The sequence below is a fragment of the Maylandia zebra genome, linkage group LG4 (genome assembly GCF_041146795.1).
Source record: "Maylandia zebra isolate NMK-2024a linkage group LG4, Mzebra_GT3a, whole genome shotgun sequence".
Classification (NCBI taxonomy): Eukaryota; Metazoa; Chordata; class Actinopteri; order Cichliformes; family Cichlidae; genus Maylandia; species Maylandia zebra.
The window spans coordinates 24692527-24718262 of NC_135170.1; the positions used below are offsets into that span (position 1 = coordinate 24692527).

Here is a 25736-nt window from a genome sequence, read left to right on the forward strand (position 1 = left end):
CCAGCCCTGAGAAACGCACTGGGGGAAGTTTTATGAACTAACAGTGCCAAATATGTGTTTGATGAGACAGAGAGAACACGTGCATGTCTCAGGATGTTCAATTGCAATATTAATACCCCGCAGTGCCCCCACCCTGTCTCTTTACAAATATATATATATATATATATATATATATATATATATATATATATATATATATATATATATACATATATATATATATATATATATATATATATATATATATATATATATATATATATATATATATATATATATATATATATATATATATATATATATATATATATATTAAAAGCAGCTTCACAGAAGGAGGAAGCTCTGAATTCCATCGACCCTTAACTTGTGACTGCTGGTGAGGATACACAGTTAGTCACTGCACTATTTATGACTTCTGCTGTTAATGTCTGACCTCTTGTGGACAATGAGGCGCACTGAGGTGAACGAAGTAACGAGCACGGTAATGAGCTGCTGCAGCCACTGCCACAGACTGTTGGCTTCAGCTTTTATTTACAGTGTGATAGGTTTTTTTTTTTTTCCCCCTCAGTGGTGGGAGCTACATTTGCACCTCTATCTGGGCAAAATAGATATACATTTGCAGGGATTTGTTTTAAAGTGTGGTTGGGAACAACTGCGGGAACTACTCATTTGAATAAACAAGCCTGATTTTGTACAAGGGGGAAAAGAAAGGCATAGTATACCTCATTTTCTACTAAAACACAGAAATAATCAAATACCACAGAGGTAAGGCATCTCTAAGTGTCTCTTAGAGCACGATTTGAAGATTGTGGATTAGGATCTTACATTGCTTACCAAGGTTTTTGAATTGGGATAAATGTGTTGAACATTATGTGTGATGTGTATGGAAGACAGCAGATAAACAAAAATTAAGGAATGGCTAAAAACATTAATTGAATAATCCGATCAATATGCTTGAATTTTGAAATGCAGCACATGTAGACAATGATATTCCCTTAATTGCTTGTTTGTTTTTTTAAGTAAGCCTTTTTTTTCCGATTGTGAATATTGCCAACACAACAGAACTGTGTGCAGTAGCATCACTTCACGGTTTAATGTTTAAAAGCCTTGTAAATTCACCCACATAAAATCCGTCTTTGGCAGATGAAAGGGAAGATTAAAATAAGTCAAATGCATTTTGCTCTGAGGAGCACTTGTTTTATCAGCATGGTGTACAGGGCGGTTTGCTTGCAAGCTAAACCATCTTGGTATCATATGGCCACTGCTGTAATTATCTGGATGCTTTGATGCACCTCCACGACCACAGTGCCTAGAGAGTGTGCTCAGAGTCTGAATGCTCCGAGTAGGTGACACTTGAAACGCACCGTATGAATATGAATTTTTGACTGTGCTCTGCATTTACAAATAGTAGGATTTGGTTCCAGGAAAGTCTCCAGTGATTGCCGTGCCAATCACTCTCAGTATTTGAACCAAGGGGAAAGGAATGAAATGCAAAAAAAAAGCACCTCTGCCTTTGTCTCTGGCTACATATATGAAGCATCAGTGTCTGCAGTTCATTTATCCTTGTTATTCTGGTGCAGGCAAAATATGTCAGACCCACAAATGACATGTATGCCAGCGTGAAGTAATATATGTTATGAATGTATGTAGTCAGGCCAAGAAGCAACAAAGTCCTATTTTATGAAAAATGTTGCTTCAAATCAGCCAACTTTGTGATCGGAGTCTTATTAAAGCCAGCTCACCTAAAGATAGAGGTATTATGTGAGTGCAACTTTTTCAAATCACTGTGGAAAATACTGCATACATATTGCTGGGCTTTGATTTATGGATTTACTATACTGTATAAATGGAATGAATATGTGGGGAAAAAACACATAGCCAAGAAAATGGTTAAAATCCAACTGACAGCTAGTGAAGCTAAACCATTAGGTGGCAGCCCAGCACTTTTCTGCAGGGCTCAGGACCTCTTGGCTCCATGCTGTCCAGTCGTGACCTTTCGTTATACATTTTGAAGAAAATCTCAACTCATCACTGCACAGAGCTACTTGTGCATAATGCCGTCCACGAAGTTCTAATAACGGTCTAATATAGATCTAATTTTAATGAGGTGCAGTTTATAGATCAGATCTTTCGCTTTCTTGGGCCTTTCATCCGAAACAGTCTCTGCGGTCAGCAATTTGGGCACTGATGTAACAGGAAATACATATCAAAGAGAACTTTGAAGTCAAGTAACCGAACAGTAAATGCAAAAAGTGTGAAGGAATAAAGTCTTATTGTCAGTGACAACTCTGAAGGTCAGTAGTATTTCAATAACTCTATTGTAATGGTGTGCCAAGAGTAAAAGAAAAAAAAAGTCAAATAAATGAATAAATAAATAAGAATGAATAAGAGTGAATTTAAAAATTACGGCCCACTATATTCCTGCAGGTTATACTGTAGCCTTGACTTCTGTGGGCAGCAAAATTTCACCGGGAGCTCACTGGAACTGCCTTGAGAATAATGTCACACCCTTGACTTGAATCACAGAAAAGTCCAATTGAACTTTCCTATGAACCTGCCTCTTCTAAAATCTTGATACTGAATGTTGTAGGGTAAGAAATGCATGAGATGTCTCAGTGCTCCTAGACACAGCTTGGCTGAATTCAGTGGTTTGCAGATTCTATATTCATGGGGGAGAAATACTCTTCTTAGTCCTTGTAGTTATATAGTTGTTGCCTCTTCCTCATCATGTGCTCAAGTGTCCTTAGTGAGCGCTGGATTTACGTCCTGATTGACTGTCTCCATAACAATCAAAGGGATGATTGGTTCATTTAAAAGTGTTTTGAAGAGCCTTGTGTCATGTCTCCTACTCTCTATACTACTGGGATCCTTCCAATCCTTTACAGTTACTGCTCAGTGGAATGTAGAAATATGTTGTACTGGACTTTTCCTCCTTCATGGTTATTGCTTTTTTTTGGATTTGTGACTCAAATCCCTTGCTCTATTTTGAGTGATTTATACATATGAATGAAGATTTATGCCTGTGAGCTCAATGTGCCAGTATTATCCAATCAAACTGGGCTGCTCACTGGCTCCTGAGATTGCATTAAAGTGTAATATCAATGCAGCAATCCCTGGGTTATTGCCACTTTGAAATACCCGGTAACTCCGATACTGTAGCCACGTGTTATGATCAGGGGGGGATCTGTCTATTTATGTGAGGTTTCATGGGCGATTGCTGTGGTAAATTAATCAGAAGTTGCCAGCCATGTTTAATTCATTTGATCAATGACTGGATGAGGCTGGGGGGGAAAAAAGAAAAGTGTCAGTGTATTCGGGTGACCACAAAGAAGTAAGGCACACAGAATAACCAGACAAGACCTAGAAATTTAGTATTACTTATTTCCTGAAGTGTTCTCATCGGAGAAGACGCCGCTATCATTTTAATGCCTCACCTTAGGTTTCTTAAGTCTTCATAAACATAATTTATTATTCCAGCAGCTTGTAAAATTGTAGTTTATAATTTGATGACATTGAAGGCTATCCTGCGGAATGTTAGAAAATAGTGCCAAGAAAGAGAGGACATTAATTCTTGGGTAGTATTCTGGCTCTGCAAAGTGGTGTGCGGGAAATCACATTCCATAACTTTTTCTTATTGTTCCTTCACAATTTATTAATGAAGGAGTTTCAGTTTATTTGGGAAAAGAAGATTGCCTTGAACCCCAGTCTTTAAATTCTTCTGTTTAGTGTGCAAATACTATAAAGCCCCAAGGACCTGTAGTGTGCAAAACATTGAGAATAGTCTGCCTGAGAATCTATCCCCCTAGTGATTTACCGATGTTGACTGTCTATTCTAATCTGCTTGCTTTTTAAACTCTCTGTGTGGTTAAGCATTTAAAACGAGAAACTTCTTAGTCCTACATGAGACAGCAGCTTTGATGTCATGATCGCACTATTATTTTATGCAGCGACCCAGTGCTATAAGGGCTATTTCATGCAGTAATGATTTTTGTGAGGAGAAAAACCTGAACTGACATTGGCACATTTTTCCTTTTTTTCCCCACTCCCCTGTAGGAAAATGGCTTTCTTAGCCTGCAATTTATCCAATTACGGATTTACAGCAGTGCAAAGTCAACCATATGATACAGCCTAAGTCTATTTTTCAGCCTTTGGAGCAAATCCAATCATTCCAAATGGTTGCTGATGGTAATAATTGCAACAGCATCACATTGATCGAGTGGGTCCACGGGGTGGAAACAAACAAAGCACACTAAGAAAAGGAGATGGTGTTTTTGTGTGTGTGTGTGTGGGGGGGAGGTTTGTTATTATGGCCCTTGTAAAAAAAATAATACTGAGGCATTAAAAGATGGACTTTAGACTTTATCGGTTGCTGATAAAGAAAATGCACACACCAATGTCCCAACTTTATTTATTCAAGACTTGAACGTAAAGGTAAAGGGTTACTGCGCTTTCTAAGATCAGAAGGACTTATGGGAATGACACGGAAAATTTATAGATGATCCCCATGTAACAGCTAGGTACACGCATATCATAGTTCTTGGCTACTCTTTGTATCCTTATAGAACTTTATTAACAGTTTCAAACAACACCAATGATTAGTTTACAAAATGCTGAGTAATGAACTTCTAAGTAAGAATTCAATAAAGAACTAAACAAAAGGCACACAAGTCTAGTCAATGGCAGTACAATGACCAGCTAAACAGTTTACTCTAAAAAAAACCTGCTTAATGGAAACTAATTTGAAAAATCTTTCAGTCATCCTTTATAAAGTGTGTTATCCAGATCACTTCTAGACTGTTTCTGTATCTGTGTTTACTGTATGTTCCACAGCCCTGCCACAGATTGGCGATCTGTCCAGGGTGCAGCCTACCTCCAACCCTGTGACAGCTGGGGTGAGCTCCAGAGGCTTAATACTTAATTGTATACATACTGGTGCTGAGAGCAGTATTAGAAAAGATGATTGAGTCATTGTGACTGTTATTGCTCTGCTGCAGAACAGCTTGCGGCGAGGCTTTTGGTTTTGGTGGTGTCAAAACCAGCATTTATTTTGCCACCTACTTGATAGATGTACTCTACAGCACTTGCTGAGTTTATCGTTATTCTGGCTGTTAATTCATATCGCTGCGAAGAATAACAGATCTCTCTTGTCCGTGCTTATTTTGGCTAAAGGAATGCCTTTTTTCTTGCACACGTAATCCTTTCCATTAATCTCAGCACGTCTCTTGTCACTCTTGCGTCACCTTTACCTTGTTCTCCATACCATACAGTCCCTATTCAGTTAAGCTCTGGAGAAATATTTCAATTCACAGTAATATGTGATAGCTTGCTCTGCTCGTATTCATATCATAATTACATCTTAACTGTTGAGCTCCGGTCCCATAGTTTATGCTGCTGCACCTCTCAGCCACACTCACTGCACACCTTAAGCCTATATCCATGAACTGATGGTCATCTGCTTCTTATCGGTGCTACATAACATTTGGTGGAGAGAGATTATCTGCTCCAAGCCATTAATTTTTGAGAATTTAATATGCTTAAGTTAATAATTATCTGCTGCATAGCTGATGTGTCTCTGCCTGATGCTGCATATCAAGTGGCCCCAGTATTTAGATTTATCCATCTAAATTCATTACACACAGCTCCTTACTCCTTAGTTAACTCCTCTGGAGTTTTTTTGTATGGAAATTGTTTCTCAAAATGACTTCATAAGACGGCGATACACATGTGGGTCTGCTACCATTTTCACTCCTTACTTACTTACTAAGACACTTTGTGAGTACTTTTGGTTCATTTAAAAAGGTTTCTGAGAACACATCTCACACTTGTTGCCAAATTGCCATTTTAATGAAGGAAGTGCCATAAGATTTCTCGGAGCACTGTCCTTGTTGATGCTGATAATGAGCCATCTTCTAAGAAGGAACTGATCCAGCTTCATGCAAGGCTAACTTTAGAGGGCTATAACAGATAATCATATTCTCTTTCTGTCTGTGGCATCTTGTAGAGTTGCTTCTTATAAAATATTTTTAAGAATAGCAAATACTGTAGATATCCACTGAGATGGCCCCATTTTTCAGTAGGCAGTATTTAATAAGATGAGACTGTTCATGCTTACACTCGAATGCTAAACTTGGCAAGGATACAAATCATTTCAGTGGGACATGGGAATGCATTCCAAACAGCTGACAACCATTACACATAATGGCCCCTGCTAAGGGCAAGGTCTCAGATTCATTCTCATGTTAAGTGCCTTGTCTGAGTGACTGATAAGGATGCATTAAAGAAGAGGTTGTGATACATGTGACAAATGTTACTGGCAAGCCAGTGAAGAGAAAGTGTTGTAGTGCAGGTGTGAATGAGGGTAGATGTCAGGTAGATGTAATGAAAAGAGTGGGGGAGGCAGCAGTGGCGTGCCTTCTGTGTCTGTACCACGAGCCTGGCATGTGGGTCTAAATTATTCCATAGAGGGTCTGCACTCTCGAAACTGCTGATATGATAATGAGTCTAATCACTGAATTTTAAGAAGTTTTGCCATTGTTTAAAATGCATTGTATCCCTTGAAAAGCTTAGAATTCAAATTAATAGTGTTTAAAGTCAGTGTGTAATTACACAGATAGGGTTACTGATCGAATTATGTCCAATTGTTTTTTGGGATGTGGTTAGAATATATGAAGCCACAGTTAAACTCTGTATCTATGAGGAATGCCACTTATCACCTGTCTTACGACAATCAATATAAAACACTTGATGAAAGCTGTCCTTTTAATCTCTGCATGTCTTGAAGTCTTGTCTAGCTATTGCATTGTGGAAATTTGTGAGTCTTGATTGTGAAAACTTAAGGTCTCCAGCCTTAAAGCCACAAGGTCATAGCATGCAAGCGGCATATTTTACATTATATGACATATTTTACGTTCTGAGGCTTCGCACTTCCCTGGAAAAGGTTGTACTTTTTATTTGGCAGTGCAGGAGCTGGAGAGTGGGGGGAGATTGATTTAGTGTGCTTCAGGTACACGGGCTGCTTTTGTGTCTGGAGTTGCAATTTAGATTTAGAAGACAGAGCGGCTGCAATCAGGAAGAGGTGGTAATCAATTTTTCTTGTTTATGTGCACTTGTGTGTGTGTGTGTGTGTGTGTGTGTGTGTGTGTGTGTGTGTGTGTGTGTGTGTGTGTGTGTGTGTGTGTGTGTGTGTGTGTGTGTGTCTACAGCTGCAGAGAACAGATCCACAGCCATTGGCAAATAAGAGGAGCATGTAATGATAACCATTCCACTTTCCTTACTGATACACAGATACTGCCCTCGCTCTTCAGCACATTCAACCTCTTATTACATGCTGGACACGTTTGCTTTTGTTTTTTTTCTTTACACCTGATATACTTTTCAGTCATTTGCTTTATGATATATATATATATATATATATATATATATATATATATATATATATATATATATATATATATATAGTGGTTCTTGCTTTCTTCTACACAGGCAAACTAATTCAGAGACCTCAAATATATATATATATTCAACAAAAAACAGCAAACTGTTTCCACTTGTTATTTTCCAATGCATTACATTGGTCCCTGAATTTAAAAAAAAAAAGAAAGAAAGAAAGAAAAAAAAGAGGTTTATACTATTTACTACGCTGTACATTTGCCCTTGCACACCACAGAAGAAGCACATAGGAAAGTGTTACCAAGTACTTTATTACAGCTTGAGGACAGTTGAGCCTGCTGGGTCTTCATTAGTTTTAAACAACAGGACTGCTTTTTGGCAGTGCAGAACAGGTTTTCATGGAGCACCATAGTCCTGTGAATGAGAGAAGGAAGACGGATGAGCAAACGCTAAGGAGTTAGTTTTCACCTTGAACACACCATCACTCTTTTTGACTAATTCTCAGGTTCTGTCTATACATGCAGTTAAGGTACTGGTGCCTGACAGAGAGGCAACAGTGGTATATCTGGCATACAACAAAAAGATCAATCACTTTATTGCTATAGCGTACTACTGAACATTAAACAGAGCATTAAACAGAGCATAACAGAACAACCGAACACTCTTGAAAGGAATTATCATTGCATCTTTGGCCAAAGTGAAATAAAAATGGATATTTAGAGAGTTAAAAGGTAGGTCTTCTTGTCTAACAGCAAATTAATTAGATGCTGTGAAGGTAATGATTTGGTTTCCTGTTTGCAAGCTGAATGAACAGTTGTAATTATTTCAAAGGCTGAATGGACATGCCTGGTGGAAGCTTCTTGAATATGTCCTGTGGGCAAGACAGCTGAAACCAGGAGCGCTGGCAGCCCCACAGTACCTGTCTTCATAGTGAGTGAAGACTGAGGTGGCACTATGAGCCCCCAGTCTGCTATTAATTCATGCAACTGTCTGGAAGATGAGCTGTGGTGTGAGTGAGAGCACAGTTCTTCCATCTTTACACCTGTAAAATGGATTGACTGAGCACACTGCTGGGAGAGGACCTTTTTTTAAATGAAAGTTACCATGCCATATATTTCTCTCGGCATTCATTACTGGTCGTTTACTCTGTAGGTCCCAATCACCTTGGTGATGTCCAGTCTAATGTGATGGGCAGAACTAATACCGGAATAAAACCTCTATAGGCTATATGATGCAAGGACAATAATGTGAGCCCATGATGCCAAGGCTCCCTCTCCTGCTTCTCGTTATAGCCAATGTGTGTACACACACACACAGGGAAAGGACAGGACAGCAGTGACAAACAAAGCAAATAAACTGGACCGTGACATAGGTGGGGCTGCCTGAAAATTGTGTAGAAATGATGGAAATAGTTTATTGTGAGATTTAATGACCAGCTGTGTGATGTGGAATAACTCAGAACCCTCTAAAAACACATTACGGAAGTAAGGAGCTAGAGGAGTCGTCGAGGCAGGTAGCTGGGTGAGAGTCATTCCGAACACTTTCATTATTCACTGTCAATGTTAACAGAAATATGCAAGTAGAGTTCAATAATCAAGCAACAGCAAAGCAGTCTGACTGTAAAAAGTAATCAAAATTCTTTCTTCATTGTTTCTGCATCACTTTCTCCCAGCTTATTTCCAAGGCAAATTTTTTTCAGCTACAACATGACCACATCAAATGTAATGCAGATCAATGACAGTTTTGTTTGAATTTGTTTTGCTACGTTTGTAATTTTGCATCTATGCAGCGCCACAGGGGAGTTTAAATAAAACACTTAAGATGTGAATGAAGTTCAAACTTTCACCTTTGATTCAAGGGCCTTTACAAAAAGTTTGCACAAGCTTAAGAATTATAGCCATTTTTGTATATTTTAATAAATTTTTCCAAGGTTCAAAAGTAAGTGAACGAACTATCATGATTTTAAATACAAAGATTGCTTTTACTGCCTGGAAGAAAGTCAGTGACTACTATCTAAGACCCACTGATCTCAATATGCCGTGTTTACCTACCTGAGATTCTTTGCCAGGTCTTTAACTACAGTCACTTATAGTTGCTGCTTGTTTGTGGGTCTCTGCATTGAGTTTTGTCTTGAATGTTTTACATGCTGTCTGCCCTTCCTGTTCTTGAGTGTAACCAGTGGTTTGCACCTTGTTGTAAACCATCTGTATTTCTATTCATCAGAACATCTCTTGATTGTAGACCTTGAAAATGATACACCTACCTCATCTGGGGAGTTCTTAACTTGGCAAGATATTGTTCATACAGTTTGCACTTCAAATTAATTTGATACATTTTGTAAACTTGAAAACTTTCCACAAACTCAAAGGCACTATCCTGCAGTCATTGCTGCCATACAGCAGCCTTGGCCTTGGCACCGTTTCTGATTTTCACTGTGACACAGACCCACAGTAGTTTCCGCTTCTTCCCACAATGTTCTGTTCCCTTTCCACTCACACTTATACTCAGTTTAAATTGATTCATTCATGATCCATTCATGATCCATTTTCTTAACTACTTAGCTAACTTAATGTTCAGAGGGGGCTGGAGCCTCTCCCAGATGACACAGGGCAAAATGCAGCGCACCAATCTATAACAAAGATAACAAAGAAACACGCTTTCATATTCATACAAGTGGCTGATTTAAAAGCAACAATTAACCCGGAGCACTCAAAGGAAATCCATGCAGGCACAGTGGGGGACATGGAAAAAAGCAATAGAAAGACAAAAAAAGATAAACAAGAGACTTAAACCTAGACCCTTCTTGCTCCAAGGTGACAGGGCAACACCATGCCATCCCAACTGATTTACATAGTTGTAATAATTTACATAGCACACGTCATCCTAAAATAATAAGATCAAACACTGGCATTTACGGTAAGCACTGGGCCATAGGTTTAATAACTGCATTTGACATGAGTGATGGTCTCCAATTTGCTGCTCACCTTAACCCCTGTTCGCCTCACCTTGCATTCATGATCAGTGGAAAAATATTGCACCATAAATACTAGAGCTATCAGTGAAAACTAGAACAAAGTGTTACCATTTTATTAAATATATAAAAACAACTTTCAGCTACTTGTGGGCAGTGGAAAAACTTGTAAACACAACTATGGTATATCACCGCCCTTCAAGCAAGTATAGTAAAGTTGCTTATTTACACAGTCAACAGTTAAAATATTATCTTCTGTTTAGAGTGTGTTTCTAAATCCAATATTCATTCTTTTAGCTCCCGAGGAAAATATCTGACAGTTTTGTGTGCTAAATGTTCCGCTAAGTTCACTAGCAGATCTTTAATTGTTTGGTTCTGGGGTAGATATGTGCACTGTGAGTTTATCAGAGCTAGTTTGATGAAAACACATGGGCTGCTGTGGTCAAAAACAGTGCTATAAGCAGAGTACTGAACCGAAACGGTAAAGCTGTTGGGACTGGCAGCTAATCATTGGATGAAATTCACTTTCAAGATCCATAAAGCCAAGGCCAGCTTCAGACCCAGGTGATGATTTTCTGTGTGTTTATCACTCTAAGTGACTCCTTTGTTTTCTCCTTTTCACTTGATACAGTGTTATAAAAATATTGAGCCACTTATGAGCTATTGATCATGCAATGGTTGTATTAATGCAGCTATAATAGCTGAATAGTGCTACATGTTAAGGAATGATATTTATTCTTTTCTTTTTTTCTTCAAATTAATTTTGGAAAAACTGTTCTTTTAAACTTAGTATGTCTAACCTTACTGGCCCGAGTACACCCTGTTAACGACCCAAGAAGACTGTTCATTAAAAAGGCAATTGAACTTCATCATTCTCAACTTAATAACATTAATTATAATTCTGACCTTCAAGAGATGTTTTATTATTTTTGCTACATCTGCTCAACTCATGTATTAAAACAATTATTTTGAAGAATGGTTTGTGGATCGGCCAGACTTTTTTTTTTTCCCCTTCCAAATGCATCGTGGTTTTATTATTGATAAAGATTCAAGGTTGAGGTCATGGTTAAGGTTATGGTGATTTTGTACTGTGCATAAACAAAATCCTGCAGGGCAATGCCAAGGCCCACAGATAAGATAAATACGATGCATACAAAAACAGTACCCTCTCATAACAATCTTTACAAGTCAGCATAGAGCTTCAGAGTTAGAAGTGCAAATGATGTTTACTGAAATGAATGATTAAAAAAAATAACAAGATTAAAAAAAAAAGAAAGAAAAGAAAGATGCCATTTGTAAACAGACTCGCATGCCCGATGATGCCATGTCATAGCTGACAACATCTTAAGAGATGCAAGTTTACTGATAAGGTGTATTTTTAACTCTGCTACAGAAAATATTAACTTTAATTGTTTTGCATTCGTGCTGAATAATGACAGCAGAGAGGAAACAGATATAACATAACTACGTACTCGCCTGTAGAAGGCTCAAAGAAAAGTAAAAGTTAAATCAAAGCTTGACAACTTGCATCTGTGCAAATTAAATTTCATCTAAAAAGCCAAAAAAATAAGATACTATGGTTCCCATCAATCTGAGTTAGGGAGCAATGTTGTCTCCTTATCCCTTTACAATAGTAATAGATTTGAGTCTTAAGGCAAAACGATCAGCCTGCATCCATTTCTTTTTTTAGGAGAAAAAATAAATGACTGTCACCATTGACAAAACAGACATCCCAGCTAATCGGTTATTGCAAAAATCAACCACAGGCCTTTATTTTTGCTGTATTTCCTCAGTTTGTCATACTAGAAAAAAGGCTGCGACCCTCCAGCCCATCTTAACCCTTTCTTTATTGACGTGTCAACAAAGGCGGTATTAAAATCCCACAGCAGCAACTTGTTTCAAGTTAAGGTTGACAGAATCTTCCAATTGAAAATCAATTAATGGGACCCTCCCCTCTTCCTCTCATGACTTCTCTGTTCAGTTTGTTAGATTGTACACCATCAGACAGTGGCAGTGGCTGTCATTGCAGGATGACACTGTCCTGACCTTAACTCTTTTGAAGACAGTGCCTCCAGGTCTTCCCCGGAGGCTGTTGGGCATGCTGAGGTGTGCCATAGGTGGTGGAGCGCTGCAGTACCTCAGCTCATTTTGATTAATGGACCTCTCTCTGCCCCTGAGTGAGCAATTATCAGAGGGTAGGCAAAGTCGTTCATCACTGTAACCAAGCAGCAGGTCGCTTCCACTGTCGAAAGTCATACCTGCAGGGCGAAGGGGTCTACATCCCCCACCTCCTCCTCCCTATCAGCCAGGCAGCTAACCCATGTTTGACCAGGAGGGTCTGTCTACGGAAGGTCAGAGAGTTGAGGCTTAGGCTGTATGGAGTCAGAGCATGCCGCCTGCAAGCAAATTAGAGTGCACCCAGTAATTGTTTAGCTGCTATCTGGGTTCTCTTGCATTCATCAAATTCAAGTCTGTATTTTAATGTGAGATCAAGTTTGTAATCAGTCCTGTAGCACCAAGCCAACACACTCATTTAGAAAAACCCCAGTCTGTAGCAGTTAGTGGATGTGTATAACATATGTAAACCTCAGGGACTGAAAGAAAGTGCCACACATTTATCCAGTGTCCTAATAAATGTTGGTGCAACAATCAGTTATCCTTTGTTACAGTTTATCTGAAAGGAGTACTTATGAATGCATTTCTTCAGGGGCTCTGCTTGATTCTGTTTAATGGCAATAACGGTACATTTTTATTCATGGAAAATTTTTTCCAACAAAAGGTGAATTAAGCACAGAGAACACTGTGGTTTAAATGCACACTGGCACTACAAATATTGCTCATGAGTGTGTCTGCTCAGACAGATTAATGGGACCTTGATCCTTGACAATGATTTGCAAGAAGCTTGACCATATCATGGTCAAGAATGGTTATCTGTTCATACCTAACAGGCTAATGTCAGACACAACCGTGAAAAGTAAAAGACTCTTTGCACACGTGCGCACACACACACACACACACACACACACACACACACACACACTCACACACAATACACCATAACAAGCATTGACCTTACTGTTATTGTCCATTAGTGTGACTGACAGTTAGCTCCTGAGGTTTTGTTGCCATCCAGTGAAATTACATTTTATATCTAGCAAGCAAACTGCCTGTTCATTCATGTAAAACTCATAACTAGGCCTTCTTTACTATCTATGTGTTTTATTCTGCTCACCTTTTAAGGCTCTTGACTTCTTCCGATGCAGAATCAGAATTTGCCACAACAGTTTTTCATTACTTTGATGTTTGCATTAGTGCTAAGGGGAGATGTGTTTACAGAAATGTAAGTAATAGTACTGTCTAATTGCTGGGTCCATTACAGCACTGTCATTGCTATTATGCACCTGTAATCCCTTCATCCGCTGTTAAAAATGCAATTAACAAAATTGTTGTTTCTCTCAGGGACCAACAATTTACCTGAATCTATTGGTCAATTACCGGTTTGTCTTCAGGCTGACCCCACTGGCTAATGGCTTTGGAGGAAGGCCAGAATCTGATTTCCTTTTAATAGTGTCTAATGGGCTGTCAGCCTATACATTATGAATGCAAAGTAACTGCGCACAAACCATCCCAACACACTATTATGGCTGGGTTCTATTAATTGATTCCACTCTTTAGTTTTAAGCTAATGGTTTCCTCTTCTTTTTAAGCAAGCTGGTGAATCTGTTAAATACGTTCTATTGTTAAAATAGGATTGGGAATGCATTTGAAGTAAAGCGATTTTGTTTGACCGCCCTGTTATCAAATCACTGTGTGTTATGCATCCAAAATGAGCAATGTCTCTGTCACATTAATGAGATAGTGTCTCTCTTGCTCACTCTGTCCAAATGAAACGAGGGGGAGAAGGGGTAGTAGTAAAAGGTGGGGGTCGTCTGTGTTTGGTTTTGTCCACGTTTTGAATTTCAAGTGGCCAAAAAAAACAAAACAAAAAAAACCCAAAAAAACTGTTATGTCAGTCAGGCTTACTATTAATTAACTGATCATTTTTACACTGCTAATTTCTTATGAATATATTTTTTATACACAGATAAATATATTTTTAGTTGTTTCTATTTTGAAGGAAATCCTTTCGCTGAGTGTGCCAGCAACAGAGTGTGTTTCCCCACTCGAGTAAAAGCTATCATAAAAAAATCTGGTCCAGACATTTGCTGCTGTGCTCTGGAAATCCAGAAATCTGTGTGCTGCTACCTTGTCTGGCCTCGATCTCACGCTTTCCCCTATATCTCACTGTCTCTATCTTTTGCCATTCCCTTGCCCTCCTTATTACCATCGCTGACTGTCTTCTCAATCTGAAGCTCACATCTTTATATCGCTCCAATTTTCACACGGTGAGATGGAAATTGAGTGGGAGGACTGGGTTGCAGGATAAGATGGAGGTCTCGGAGTGGACAAAAATAAAATCCAATTTCAGCAGGAAAAAAAAAAGAAAAAAAAACTCATCGCCCCCCTCCTACCAGCTGCCCATGCCCATCTTCAGAAAGTCTCACCTGTACATCTATGGAATCTCAAAACCTGGCACACAGCAGGAAGGTAAAGAGAGAAGGTCTGTGCACTACTCTCTTGCAAGTGAGCTTGAAAACACACCACTGGCCCTTTTTTCAACTTTTAAAGCCACTACTCACTTCATAGCATAATAGGAGATTTACCAGGTGACGCTGCGCTCTGAAGAATTTCTAATGCTCAAAGCTGCATGTCCAGACCCAAACCATCCAAACAATTTTGTGAGTGAAAAGAGGACGCCAGTACTTTAAAGGGCTTATTTTTTATTTATTTTTATTCTAACTGAGCTTTGTGATGGGCAGAGGGTTTGATTTGGACAGATTAGGAGCAATAATCTTTTATCAGCTGAGATCCCTTTCCAGGCAGTAAGCCTTGTGCATCTGTGGTACTAAGGATGAATGAAGGGTTTTCACAGAAGTAATAGGCATCTCTCAGTTAAGGAGGGGTCAGCTATAAGGTGAAAGCTTAGTCAGTGTGGACAAGTGAACAGAGAACCAACTGTTTGATGGATAGCAAAACAGAAAATGCCTGAAGGTTTAGATTACATGCGCCTAATTATCTTCTGCTTATTAGAGTTGAGGATCTGTCCGTATCTCAGGCTGGAATGCATCATAACAGCTTTGCTGAATCAAAATCAAATTTACTCATCCAATTCTGTTTTTCATGTTGACTTTTTTGTTTCACAGCCTTCCAATATGGGGAAAAACACAGACATCTTCAGATATATCTGGCCAGCAAAGTTAGGCGCCATCTACTTATTTTTGGAGTCTGAACAATGAGGATCCTCTAGAGCTGTAATCTAGTTGACTGACAGCAGCACACAATGCCTTTCTCCACTCCTAACCAGAAGACTTTCAGTAAAAGCAATGCAATTCATGAGAAGAGAACATAGACGGGTGGGGTGAGAGAAATGTGCTCAGCCACAAAGAGATAAGACAGAGGGAGGAAGAAGGAAGACAGCAAAGGTGAGAGAAAAAAAAATAAATCACAAGATCTTAAAATTTCTTCCTGCTGCACATCTCCGAGGTAGATCCTCAGTCATTTGTGGGCTCAACCTCACTTTCTATCACTGCTACCATGTTGTGTAGACACATTCTACTATTTGCAAACAATAAGATATTTAAAGATCATCACAGGGCAGAAAAATAAAAGAGGAAGAACGAGAAGAAGATTCAAAAAAGCTTAGAAGAGCACAATCATTCACTAAGAGTATTTGGCAATTTAAAAAATGATCAAGATCCACACAAAAAAATAATTAGTTCTTGCCCATGTTTCAGCCCTACGCCAAACCGAATGAATGTTAAGCTTGCCAGTGTTTTTTTTATAGTTTTCCTGACAGGCAATGACGATGAATAAGAAATTAGATTTACCAAAGAATCTTCTCAAAGGCAGCAATTTGAACATCTTTATGATCTTAACACATAACTCATTAGCTTATTCCGACTTAGATTCTCAAATGTTTCAGACTGTTAGGAGTTACTTTTACAAACATCCCGTAGGGAAAAGTGAGTTTAAAGAGCAAACTTAGCCTGCATGCTTTATCCAGAGGGGCAGAGAGGAGGATGAAACGAGAAAAGATATGAGTAAAGCCGGGTACACAGTGCAGCCCATTATATTGTGTGATGTTAGCTTTTCCTCATGAGGCCTTACTCTAGGCTTCTTTTTGCTGCTTGACATGGCTCACTCACAATTCCTAAACATTTCCATAAACTCGCAGTTTTGTGGAAGATAATAAAAAGGTCTAATTCAGCAGAAGCAAACAGCACCTGGTGGCCTCAGGCGCCCTTATCTCGCACAGAGATATGAGATTGTACAGTGTGTGAAACCAAATTATATTTTTGTTTGCCTCAAAGTGCAAAACAATCTTGCCAGCATCTAAGAAGCGCTCCGAAGTAGGCAGAGAAGGGTAATATTGCAGATATGAGGCTATTTCTACAGTTTCTCTCATGTGAAAAATGCAACACTTAGGCTGTGATGATGTTAGGGATTCTGTTTGACTCTCAAAGCCTGTATTGACTGAGCTGGGAAAAAAAAGAAAAAAAAAAGAAAAATCCTCTGTAAATCGAACATCCAGTCACAAAAGAAATGAATCTCTCCACATGAACTGATCTGCAACAAAAAGAAAAAAAAAACAAAACAAAACAAAAAAAAAAAAACAACCCGTGGTGACATGAGTCCAAATTACAGTCTCTGATAACACATGGGTGTGACCCAGGAGGAGGAAAGCTCTCAGAACAAAATATCACTTTTGTTCAGAGAGCTCTTTTGTTCAGACGTGATGGTAGCGATAATGCTAAGCTCGTTGTCAGGGCTGCTGTTCACAAAAAAATAAATAAGAAGAAGGAAACACTTCTTGTGAGAGTCCTGGCCTTTTATCTTATGTTACATCATTTGTCCTTTATGAAGATTTATAGATTCTATTCAATATCTAACTGAGAAAATAAATAATTCCCCATAGTTCGACCTCCCACATAAACCACTTACAAATTCGCACATGAATGCATATGCAAACAATCGCTAGATGCTTTTTTTTTTTTTTTTTTTAATGTATACCTGTTGTCAAGGTTTCAGCATTTCTTATTTCTGCCTCAGATCTGCAGCCTGTTGCTTGGTTTAACAGCTGGTGGGGGAGGAAGCCATCACTCTTCAATACATGCATGTCAATCAATCTGATTTAAAGAACAAAATAACATTTCTCTGACCACTCAGTTTTGTGCAGGGTGTACTGCGGGTCAAGCTAACAGAACGTTCATTCTCTCAGCCGTTTATTACTGGCAAGATGGAATTTACGGTACTTAACAAGTATAAACAGTATAAACATGGAAAAGTACTCACTTTATACTGCTCAGGAACAACTCTTGTTTGATAGACTTTTGTAAGAAATGTGTAATGTTATTAAGTTAGCAATATTAGGCATAACTGTAGAGTCCATTGGAAGCTAAAAAGCTTATGTTTGACTTCAATTATCAAATAAGGTAACATACCACCGCAGTTTTATCAGCATATCAATCAGCTTCACATTCAGTGCTTTGAGTCAGTTTTACCTTGCAGTTTATAGCAATGCTTCTCCAAAGAGATGATCTATGTTTTAACTCTGCTCATCCTTTTCGACCGAGTGTTTAGCATAAATACTGCTTCTTGGCATCTTTTCTAATCACACATGCAGTGTTCTCTGCTGTCTCTATTATTGTTGTATTCAAATTGATGCATTGTTTTATGTGTACTGAATGGCTTATTTGATTTTGCATACAACCTGCATGTTTGAGACCAGTCTCACATCATATTACATGCCAAATTTTCCCCTCAAGCACAACTCAATCACATCCTGGATCTCTCTCCCACCATTCTTTCGTGCCATTCCTTCCCATTTTAAAAACTGTTCCAAATTGGTAAATGGAAAACTACTTATATTGACCACTCAAAGCACTTTCACACCATGATTCACCCATTTGTACAGTCTTATTCTATGCACCTCAAGCAGTTTATTTATCTCTTACACAGTGAAAGAAGGCATTCGGGGTAACGTAGGGTTCGACTTCCCCGAGGACAATTTTATATGGCCTTGAAGAGCTGAGATGGCAAACGTACAGACTTTCTGTACTTAAGTGGAAGGATAGATATCCATGTATAAAAATACTCCAGTAAAGGTTGAAGTACTGAAGCTACTTTTTTACTCAAGTAAAAGTAAAAAAGTGCAGGCTCTGAAATGTACTCAAAGTAAGAAAGTAAAAAGTAGCTCCTTGTAATGAAAATATGTAACTAAATTTGGGACTGCACACAGTAACTGTGCTGTTTTTATTGTATTTTATTTGGGGGGGGGGGGAAAGTAGCACTGTGAAGGACAATTCTACTAACCATTTTTGTAAAAAGATAACTGAACTTTGCGCTATAATAATATAATATGATATAAAACAATATTAGTACATGAGAATGCAAATATTATTCCAATCTAAATTCCAATTCACCTGAAAGCTTCAATCTGTTATGTAGATAGGAAAAAAAACAAAAAACTATGTTCTGTTGTAAAGGGTGACTTTGCCTGCACACTTAATCAGTAAGATGAGTCCAGCTTGACTGATGTCCATCTCCTGCACTGACACTATACTGTTTATACTGTCTTTACACTAGACAGTATACAGTTGATATAAAGTTAAATGCAAATTAATCTCTGCCACACTTGATGTAACCTGCCTCTTACAGTGATCACCAGAGGTACTGTGCAGCAGTCCAGCATAATGTTTTACTGTGATTTCAGCACATTATTGTAAAGTAACTTGTTTATCTGGGGCAAAACTATCTAGTATTTTCATGCAACATTTCAATAACAAAAAAGTTTGTGTAGCTGAAATTATTTTGCAGGATGTTTCCCAATATGAAAATACATAATTTATCAAAACACACCATATACAAATATAGCATGTGATTAAAAAATTATTACATCTAAAAATTTTATTTCACTTCATCAAGTGTCACTGAGGTGCCCTTACCTTTAAATCTAACCTCTCTTCTTCTCCTGCCTGTCTTTTCTTATATTTTTCTCCATCTCAGAGTGAACTTTTCTCTTTTCTTTTGTCTCCCTGTGAAATACAGCAGCTGGACCTTTAGCTAGCAACACACTGTGTGACAAACTGCACACAAACAGTTTGTGCGTTTGCTGATATTTGTTGAGGTGATAGAAATGTTGAAATTACCTGCCACTGAAAAACGTCACTCCTTTCATACTTCCTTCTACGGAAGATGATTAGGGCCACTGGAAAAAAAAATTGGGGACATCTTTCTTTTTTATAATTTCCCAGAATTCTAACTTCAACCTGACCTTTTTCCTCAGAATTCTGGAGAGAGAAAAAAATGCCCTCACTTTTTTCCTCCCCAGTGGCCCTAATCCTCTTCCGTACATTTCCTCCTCCTCTGCAGCAATAGCTAGATTCTGAAGTGCCGCAAACACAACACCTGCACTCCGTCCAGACCACTTTAACTCCTGAGTATAAAAGCTAGAGCTGAACCTAAAGTAACAAGCCTGTTTTGAAAATGTAAGGAGTTGAAAATACCAATGTTTGTTTAAAAATGCAGGAAGTAAAAGCAAAATGTTGTCCGAAAAACAACTACTCAGGCAAAGACACATGAAAATTGTACTTAAGTACAGTCTTCGTTACTTCCCACCTCTGCTGACACGACAGTAATTGAACCGCCAGCCTTTTGATTAGTGGATGACTCACTACACCTCCTCAACCTCAGTCACCCAGGATTAAAACCTAAAACCAGTTTTACTCATATAGTAATAGGATTCAAGTTTCAATCAGTGATGCCTCCAGAATTTATTTATTTATTATTTTTTATAGGAGTGGTCATATTTGGGTCACTAAAAATATTGGGGTGGTACACCAAATAAACTAAAAGGAATAAATAAATAAAATTTTCCATTTTTATTATGCTGTTGTCAAATATAGGTTACTTGGAAAATATGGCAAAAGAGAGAAAGAGAAAAGACTTATTTGCCTAGTTAATTCCAGCTATTAAAGTTCACTGAAAGTAGGTACATATGAAAACCAAATAAGATTTTGAAATCCATATCTATTTTAACCCTTTAAGACCTACCATAGAACCAAGTCCGCCAGAGCTTATCTTTACATTTTTACATGCTGTAGTCCCATTTTTGAGAGCATTTCAAGTTGCTATACATCAATACAACCGTTATAGCCCAAATTGTAATATATGCAGTGTTGGGAAGGTTACTTTTAAAATGTATTCCATTACAGATTACAGAATACATACCCCAAAATGTATTCTGTAAAGTATTCCGTTACGTTACTCAATGAGAGTAACGTATTCTGAATACTTTGGATTACTTAATATATTATCATGCTGTTTATAACTACGTGAATGTACTATTGCTGTGATTTATTACTGTTACTGAAGGTTCCTGGCTCCGAACTGTGGTAAAGGGACCTCTGGCTAATACGTCGGGTTCCGTGTCGGGCTCGTAGCCGAAAAATAGCTTTACTTTATTGTCTGGGTCAACTTTTCTTGCGAGAGACAGAGAGAGGCGTTGAAAGGCTGCTCCAACGGAACTTATTGTTTCGGAGGAAAACACGAACACAGCGTACAGTTGAGTCTTAATAGCTTACTTACAACTGGGCTCGTCAGGCACTCTTCTTGGCTGCAGTGGTTATTATTATATTTACATGCTTCCAGCTCCCGTTTTTGCTCAATGACAACTCGTACTTTTCCTTTTTCTCCCTCCCTCGCTCACAGACACATAACGAGTATGGCAGTCCATTCTCCCTGCAGCACAGACTACACTGCCTATGATGCTACATTCTTTAGAGCTATACCTGTAGCATTCTGCCTATTAGCTTAGCACAACAACAACAACAACAAAAAGGCGCTCTCTCACCCAGGAAACACACAGAGAGAGAGAGGGCGTCACACTGTAACCATGGCAACCATAACGCTGCCACCTGGAACAACATAATGTAGCTGTCAAACAAAACCCAAACAGTCCTGACCCGCCATAATATGAAACAGGGAAGTACCACCGTGTAATCAATTTATTTTAACAAAGTAACTGTATTCTAAATACCACCTTTTTAAACAGTAACTGTAACAGAATACAGTTACTCATATTTTGTATTTTAAATACGTAACGGCGGTACATGTATTCCGTTACTCCCCAACACTGAATATATGTATCTCCATAGTAACTACATAAATTGCAAATAAGTGCAATAAACTACAAAGAAAATGAAAATTGTTTGTGGGCTTTTGTTTTGTTTTGTTTTTTGTTTTGTTTTTTTTTACATAAATTTCTAGTTTAAGAGGTTTATCCCTCAAAAATAAAATACAAAAAAGTTGCACAAAATAGTTTCCAACAACAGGAAATATATTTTGAGTGTCTTCATAGTTTTATTTTTGAGATACACCAATTTTTATATACTGCAGGAAAAACTAAAATAAATATTATAATCCAAATTTGCAAAAAAAAACCCAGCATGTGCATCAAAATAAACTATTTCCAGCAGTGCAATTTGAGTTCTAAGCATCCCAGAAACTATACAGAAAAGGATAGAGTCAAACATGACTTTTAAAAAACACCCGTATAGGCTTATAAGGCCCCGTAATGGCGGACATGCGATAGTTTGTGCTGACGTCTATTCCAACGTGGGAAGTGTTTTGAACAGCTGATCGGTTCGGCAAAGCGTGTTTCTGGAATATGTTTTTGATGCTGCAAGTGCTTTTTATGCTATTTTTGCAAAGCCATATGTGTAAGGAAACCGTGACCTAGGTCAAGCTGATGGCATAAGATGTAAGTACAACTCCTCCGGTTTCATATGCAAAAAAAATGATTGCGCTAACTTACGTGGTTCTGGTTCTACAGGGATTTAAAAATAGTTACAAAAAAAAGAGTGTGCCCTCTCTGACCGGTTTTAAAGGGTTAAGCAGTAATAAATAACAAGTTAGTGTTTCATTGTAGGGTGTTTTTTCCTCTCTCTTGTGGCCACGTTTATTAGAATTATTACTGACATACAGTGTTGGGGAGTAACGGAATACATGTACCGCCGTTACGTATTTAAAATACAAAATATGAGTAACTGTATTCCGTTACAGTTACCGTTTAAAAAGGTGGTATTCAGAATACAGTTACTTTGTTGAAATAAATGGATTACACTGCGGTACTTTCCTGTTTCATTTTGTCGCGGGTCAGGACTGTTTGGGTTTTGTTTGACAGCTACGTGCTGTTGTTCCAGGCGGCAGCGTTACGGTTGCCATGGTTACAGGGCGACGCTCTCTCTCTCTGCGACTGTGTGTTTCCTGGGTGAGAGAGCGCCTTTTCGTTGTTGTTGTTGTGCTAAGCTAACAGGCAGAATGCTACAAGCATAGCTCTAAAGAATGTAGCATCATGGGCAGTGTAGTCCGTGTTGCAGGGAGAATGGACTGCCATACACGTTATGGGTCTGTGAGCGAGGAGGGAGAGAAAGGTACGAGTTGTCATTGAGGAAAAACGGGAGCTGGAAGCATGTAAATATAATAATAACCACTGCAGCCAAGAAGAGTGCCTGACGAGCCCAGTTGTAAGTAAGCTATTAAGACTCGACTGTACACTGTGTTCGTGTTTTCCTCCGAAAACAATAAGTTCCGTTGGAGCAGTCTTTCAACGCCTCTCTCTGTCTCTCGCAAGCAAAGTTGACCCACACAACAAAGTAAAGCTATTTTTCGGCTACGAGCCGACAGGGACCCCGTTGTATTAGCCAGAGGTCCCTTTACTACAGCTCGGAGTCGCGGACCTTCAGTAATAGTAATACATCACACAGCAATAGTACATTCACGTTTTGTTAAAATCATGATAATATATTAAGTAATCCAAAGTATTCAGAATACGTTACTGTCATTGAGTAACGTAACGGAATACGTTACAGAATACATTTTGGGGTATGTATTCTGTATTCTGTAATGGAATACATTTTAAAAGTAACCTTCCCAACACTGCTGACATAGGACAATCTTCCCAGGGGGGCCCACTGGAGGGGCCAGCAAATTTTAGGGGGTGGCCAGTGCCCCCCCTTGGTGGCGCCCCTGGTTTCAATAACAACTGTCCCTCTTTGCAACCGTTTATGTTCCAAGTGATCTGAGTCGATCCAAAAGTGTGAAAGTATTTTTTTGGGGAGTTTGTTTTGTCACACTTACATGTTTCCCTGACGAAACCTACCTGGCCCATTGTGGGAAAGTAATGGCACTATCCAAAAAGACAATCGCGGGGTCTCTCCAAATTTAAATTAGGTATGGTTTTTAATTTTTAGGTGCAGTTTTAATTACAAATGATTGGTGCATTTAATTTTATATTTTTGAGTCAAACATATGGAAGTGAAACTGGTTTTATGCATATATCCACAATCTCTAAATGAATAGGTGCAGGATTTGAGACTTTTCAGCAATGTACAAATCTTTCTCAGGTAAATAAAGACTAGAAATAGGAATTTTGACTTTGATATTGACTGACTACGAACAGACAGCTAACATACTGTAAACAGACCTGATCTGAACCATTTCAGTGTTTGTAGTTCACCCTGTGAGGTCTAAGCCATTCATGATGAGCTCAAATCTGGACTAAATGTCATGTTTTGGACATAAGAAAAAGACTTTACTGGGAAAAATGTAAATACTTTGTGAAGCGTCTGTTTGATTGTTATTGTTGTTATTACCCCCACCACCACCACCACTCTCTCTTTCTCTCTGTGACCCTGCAGTGGAAATCACTGCATGAACTCAGGAACACTGTCAGTAAACACAGTTTGTTGAATCTCGATATGCAAGTGTGTGTTGCTACAAAGTCTCTCCATCAGAGAATCTGTTGCTTATCTCAGCAAAACAATGCCAAACAGAGAGTGCTAAAGTGGCCTCTTTGGAATTCACACTTTGCTGCATTATAAAATGAAAAATTCAACAAAGGAGGCCTCAACAGTGGAACAACTGAAACTCTATTTCAAGCAAAGATGGGAAAAACAGCCTAATAACTACAGCTATTAGTCTCCTCAGTTCCCAAACACAGAGTGTTAAAGAAGGGGTGATGCAACACAGTGCTATATGTGCCCTGTCTCAGCTTCTCGAAAATGTGTTGCTGTCACCAAACTCAAAATAAGATCTAGACCTTTTAAAAAGAAAAGGTCTCTGTTTCAGCATTCGGTATCTTTTCTTTGTACTAGTTTCAATTAGTTACTGGCATAAATACATTTTGCAAATAATTACTTTCTACATAGTGTACCAACTCTTTTTGGTGGTGATAAGGATTGGGGTATTATGTTATAGTAAATCTAATTACTAGGACCCTTGGGTAAAATTTCAAGACAGACAAAATACCTCAAATAAAAAGTGCAGCACACTTAACATTGCCTTGGACAATCCTCTTATTAGCAAAATTAGCAAATAAAATAAATTATCCGTTCCTAACTGAAACTTACCTTGTAAAGCTTTCTTTTTCATTTTCATTTTCTTTTTCTCTAAGTCAGTTTTTTGCATTTGGTTTGTCAGACAATCGCTTGGCATGCTGTTGTGGACTTGCTACTGGTTCTACAACAGATAAAACATCCAAGTTAAATTTAAGGAAACTGAAGTAAATGCACAGGTAAGAATTATTACAGTTGAATTATCACCATTATACTTACTCTGTCTCCGTTATGCTTCTGTTTGTTTGCTGGAAAAAACCAAGACAGTTCTGTACAAATGTAAGGCAGATATAGCAGAAGGAATAGCTGCAGTCTGCAGGACAGAGGCCAGTGCACACATCCATACACATCTGGCAGCAGATGTCACAGCAATGGTCAGAGCAATATCTCCAGTCCTCGCACATACAGCAGCAGCCACAAGACGGTTTGCATTCCTCCTCACTTTGTAGGCAGGAGCTGGAAAGCTTGCAAGACTGTAACCCCATGGGAGTGCCTGCCTGCCTGTTAAAACACACAGAGACACCGAGAGATGAGATATTGGAGGAAATCACTCTCTAGAAAAATGGTCTCCTTTTCAAGTCCAGAACTGGAATTGAGGATGTATATAAAAAGGAATTCTGTGGAGACAAAGATGTTGATAATTGGCTGTCAGCCTGTCCTGAGCACTGTACAAGCTACATGCTATTTCGAGTTACGTCCAAAGTTCCTGCCGCATGCACTGTTTTTGTGTGTGTGTGTGTGTGTGTGTGTGTGTGTGTGTGTGTGTGTGTGTGTGTGTGTGTGTGTGTGTGTGTGTAGGAGAGAAAGAGCAAGAGAGAGAAAACAGTTTGGCCAACTTTTGGATATAATGCTTGATGTCACGCTTTATCCCCTGGGGCTTT

At 38.6% G+C, this 25736-nt stretch overlaps 1 long non-coding RNA gene across 1 annotated transcript; it reads right to left on the reverse strand.

The window, feature by feature from the left end:
* Positions 1-7477: 7477 nt before the first annotated feature.
* Positions 7478-25515, reverse strand: LOC143418524 (uncharacterized). The gene is made up of 3 exons (XR_013098510.1): positions 25075-25515; positions 24871-24979; positions 7478-7803 (listed from the first exon to the last, which is right to left on the reverse strand). It is a non-coding gene; the product is annotated as an uncharacterized LOC143418524 (long non-coding RNA).
* Positions 25516-25736: the final 221 nt, after the last annotated feature.